Raw genomic sequence first — 5,144 nt, forward strand, 5'->3', positions numbered from 1 at the left:
AGTTGAGATGCATGCTTATAACATACCTTTAGTTAAAACTATAAGCAACCATTCATTCTTTATTGTACACCACCATTACAGGATCTTTTCATGCAATTATATCAAGTATATGGCAGCACACATGCAGTAGCACCATCTGCTGTCTTCTGACAGCACGCATGGGAAAGATTTGTGTAACAAACATGGGAAAGAAGTCTGAAGGTTACACTTTAACAGTAACCACATGGGAATGCTTCTGACAGCGCACATGGGAAAGAATGAAGGCATTAGAATGATACCTCAGCATTTGCTTCTGCCCGCATAACACAACAGCGGCACAATCTCAAAACGTGAAGATTCCCAGTCCTTAAATCTATCCTGATACGCCAGTTGAAATCATCTGGAAAACTGTACGGACTATCTTAAGAAGACATGGAAAACTTGAAACAATCATTAGTGATTGTTAAATGCATGTTTATATCACACCTTTGGGCAAGAGATATAAACTGCCATTGACCTTCACTGTATAGCCATCATTCAAGGATCTTATCATGCAATTATTACAAGTCTTTGGACAAGAATATGGCCTGATCTACATGATGCCATACACTGATTAAAACTACCAATAATTTATACATCCCCTTCTTTGGAAAAGAATGTGAACATTACTTGAGTTTTAAACCACAAACATTCTTCCTTTACTGTAATCGAACAATGTTCTTGACATTTACTGCAAACCAAACTGTTAGTATAGTAGCAGAAAAGATAAAACTCAAAGTGATATAGTTCCAACAATATACGGATCATTATATTGATCACAACAGAAATAGATGAAAACTGCATTCTCACTGCAGCCAAACACATTGCATATGCAGATCATAAAGCCACTTCATCTTCCATTTTTAAATAAATGGGATATAATCATACTAATAAACTAATGAAAAACATCATTTGACTAGTCATGTCCCAGAGCATGCACTCAATCTGTTGTTTAACGAGGAAACTTTACCAGAAGAATTACAGCAGCAGATAGCACACACACTGCAGTATAATTTTACCATACATTCTCGCAATGTTCATTTACACACCATCGTCTCGCAATGTTCATTTACACACCATCAACCGGTGCATGAAAATAGTTTATTTTCAACTTTACTTGCATGCACCCAAGGAGATCAAGGAAGAAAAGTGAAATAAAAAAAACGCATGCTTATGAAGAGAAAAATTTACGAGCATGCAACATAGCACAAAAACAAACTACTCAAAATTTCCCTTCTTTGTAGAATTTGCCTAATTTTGTGTCTTTTCAACCAAGATGAACGCCACATGCAGGTTCTCTATGCAAAGATTGAGTTTCACAAGTTTGGTGATCGAATCATCTTTTTACTTGTTCTTGCATATATAAACAATCAAGAAACATTACAGGAACTTGCAATTAGGAATTAGGCAACAAGATATCGAGGCAACCATGAACCAAGAAATCACAATAGTCATAAATAAATGCCTCAAAATAATAAATGAAATATCATTAACCAAGGCAGCCATGAAGTAGGGAATTAGATGTTGTCATGAATCAAGGCAACAATCACCGATGCTAACATTAGGGGCTAGGTTGAGGCAATTTTCTTCCCCGTACAACAAATATTTCCAGTAAATGATATAGGTATAAATGTTAAGATAATTAAGTTTGAATCCGATTAGACTAACCTTGCTCTGATACCAAATGTAGGAACTATAAATGGTTAGTCTTCAACAAGGATCACAAACAACATATCTTACATATAACATTACAAGAGTTGGCATTAAAAAGAGATCGCCCATACCTGGGAACCCATCTGTCCAGCAACAAAGACAGCAGCAACACCAATTGATAGATCTGGTGCAGGATGTGTTGACTGGTAACGCATAAGAATTCTTCTACTCACTCAAGACCTTATGTTCCAATGGTGATAGAACCCCTGATTACAGAACGTGTTCTTTGTGAGCAGGGAATCCTTTATTATATTGAACTGAACTTCTCCAACTTCCATCTATCATGATGATTGGATAGCAACTGCTATGAACTGCAGCCATCAGTTTCCTTTGACGTGGAGCAATGCAAGCATCCTTATCACGTCCCATATCCCTTAATTCTAGGAGATCAGTTATTGACATGGCCATGACTCCTAATTGGTTTAAACCCACGTTTGGGTATCCTTATCATGATATGTGTAAGTTCAAAACCTAACATATATATATATATCAAACACAGTGTATCAGAATAAAGTACTTAATATATTTTTTTCATTATAAATTAATGACGATCAAGCTCTTACTAACTCAGGTTAATAAGAAAAGGTGTGGTGCATTTTTTAACTAGAATGTGTAATTCATAAACAAACCGGAAATAAGCAACTATTATGTTCCACAAAAATAATATAAACCTTAATTCGTGAAGCACATTTGTTCTTCTAGTGCTTTAACTTTAACTTCTTTTTTTTTATCAAACCCACTAATTATATTTCACATTCAATCAATGGTATACAGGCAATGGTGAGCTTAATGGTGGAGACCACCACCAAAATGCTAGACAATTGGACGACCCTCGTAGATTCCGGCACTCAAGAATTCGACGTCGAGAGAGAAATCACGGCAACCGCTGGAGAGATCATCGCCAAAACCAGCTTTGGCATCAGCTACCAAAGTGGCCGGCTAGTGTTCGAAAAACTAAGAGCCTTGCAAACGACACTATTCAAAACGATCCGTTTCGTGGGAGTTCCTTTCGGGAAAATGATGCACCCTAAGAAAGCCGTAGAGGCCAGAAAACTTGGGCAAGGAATTAACCAATTGTTCTTGTCACTAATTGACGAAAGACGCAAAATGATCAGAGGGTCGGGGCCGCAGAACGACCTGCTTGGCTTGTTGCTTAAACGGACTGAACATGGAAGGTTTACAAAGTCCTTAACTACAAAAGAAGTTGTGGATGAGTGCAAGACATTCTTCTTTGAAGGTCATGAGACAACTGCATTGGCAATCACATGGACAATGTTGCTCCTGGCCACCCACCAGGATTGGCAAGATCAGTTGAGAGAGGAGATTAGGGAAGTGGTCGGAGACAAAGAAATTGACGTGAACATGCTTTCTGGACTAAAGAAGGTAAACCTTTTTTTCTCCTTTTTTTTTTTCATTCAATAAGATACGTTAATTAAACTCCGTAAGATTGTACAATAACAGATAAAAGATTATTCATAATTTAAACGTGAACTTCGTAAACAAAAGAATGCTTCTTTAATAAAAGACACGCTTCATAAACACTATCATGGGACAAACCAGAATACATAAAGTTACCCTTTTTTTCTTTTTATACGTCACACATTTGTCTCGTCATATTATATCATGCATGTTATAAACTTATATATATATGGTGCATCAGAATTTCTATAAAGATAACGTCTAACGCTTATAATTCTATAAATATAGAACCAACGCATGGTTATGAAAGTACGTCGACCAAATACCGAGCTAATAGCTTGGTCCATAAATATTGGTCTTGTAGAGATTTTTTCAGCATGTCTGAAACACAATCACATACGTCATATGTCATTATACTTATATAATAACATATGACGTGCCACATCGTAATTAATTCGGTTTATGAAGAGATTTTTCAGTATGTTGAGAACACAACTCGCTACACTAATTATCATAATACAAGTGGTTGGATATACTTGAAGAAAAAATTTCAATTATTTGTATAAGAAACTTGGTGTACCGAACCGTATTCCCAGCTTTTGTTCAGACATATTTGGTCAAATGGTCAGCGTTCAAACAACAGAGTCATTTCCACGCTCTTTGTCACGTGAGAAAGGTGCTCATGATATTCCCATTGCATCCTTTTTGCTCAAGAAAAACACGTCACTGTCACACATAATAACAGAGCAACAATTTTTTGTATGTGTGCGGATGCCACCTTGCAATACCCCAGTGGCTTCACCGTCCAATCAGTAATCAAGCATCTTAAGTTCTTAATAATGATTAGAGAACTAATCGCTTGTGATTAATTTAATCATGCAGATGGGATGGGTGATGATGAACGAAGTCTTGCGGCTATACCCTTCAGCACCAAATGAACAAAGGCAAGCCAAAGCCGACATTCAAGTGAGCCACGACCTGTCGATTGCGAGTGGAACAAACATGTGGATTGACATCGTCGGCATGCACCACGACCCGGCCCTGTGGGACGACGACGTCAACGAGTTCAAGCCGGAGAGGTTCAAGGACAACATCCACGGGGGGTGCAAGCACGAGATGGGGTACTTGCCTTTTGGGTTTGGAGGGAGAATGTGCATTGGTAGAAACTTGACTTTCTTGGAGTACAAGATAGTTCTAACCCTAATTCTATCTAGGTTTTCATTTACCATCTCTCCAACATTCTGCCCCTTCTATTGTCCTATCTCTGAGACCTTCCGATGGCCTGCCTCTAGTACTCCAACCCCTCTAGACACCTGGGCCCTACGTTTTATTTGTTAATAATTGTTTTCAAGTGGTATTTCATTGTAAGCTATATTGAGTATTTGAAAATTAGTGGCATTGATATACTGAATAAAAGCAAAGGAAACAAATACCATTACATTTCAACGAGCAAAGAATACGACCGAACCGGTCTTTTAATTTGTAGTCCTTCTTTCAGTGCAAAATATGTTATAAGTCTCAAGGGGACGACTCTTTTAGGACCCGAGAGTTTTATGTCACTATGAAGCCAAAAGATGAGTATAATCACAAGCATTACATATCCACATGGTAGCGAGAAACGATCATTTTAATGTCATACAAACTATCCTTTAAGACTAGCTCACTCAGTAACGGGGTCTAGCAAATTTTATTGTGATCTTGCTATTCATATTAATCTGATCTATGAGAACTAAAATGGAGTAACTCTAAAAAAGAGGTAAACTCGGTGGAAAGCGAACATGCATTCATTGCCTCTCATGTGTCGCCAAATGTTGCCGACTGATCTCATCGAGCAAGGAAATCTTCAGGTCGTAGAACTATTAAACTAAACATGGTAAATACCAAAAATATATATGACAATATTTGTGAATTTCTTAAGGTCTCTTTGGTATCTTATTTGAAATTTTTTTATCATTTTTCAAAACATTTCTTGAAAATAATTTTCTTTAAGACTA

The 5,144-nt window shown here is 37.2% G+C and overlaps 1 long non-coding RNA gene and 1 pseudogene across 1 annotated transcript; both read left to right on the plus strand.

Moving 5' to 3' along the window:
- The first annotated feature begins 1,198 nt into the window (after positions 1 to 1,198).
- On the plus strand, positions 1,199 to 2,208 carry LOC139197482 (uncharacterized). Its single transcript, XR_011582924.1, has 2 exons — positions 1,199 to 1,877; positions 1,968 to 2,208. It is a non-coding gene; the product is annotated as an uncharacterized lncRNA (long non-coding RNA).
- A 300-nt stretch (positions 2,209 to 2,508) lies between these two features.
- On the plus strand, positions 2,509 to 4,590 carry LOC108172642 (cytokinin hydroxylase-like; annotated as a pseudogene).
- Positions 4,591 to 5,144: the final 554 nt, after the last annotated feature.

This window comes from Malus domestica, chromosome 07 (genome assembly GCF_042453785.1).
Source record: "Malus domestica chromosome 07, GDT2T_hap1".
Lineage (NCBI taxonomy): Eukaryota > Viridiplantae > Streptophyta > Magnoliopsida > Rosales > Rosaceae > Malus > Malus domestica.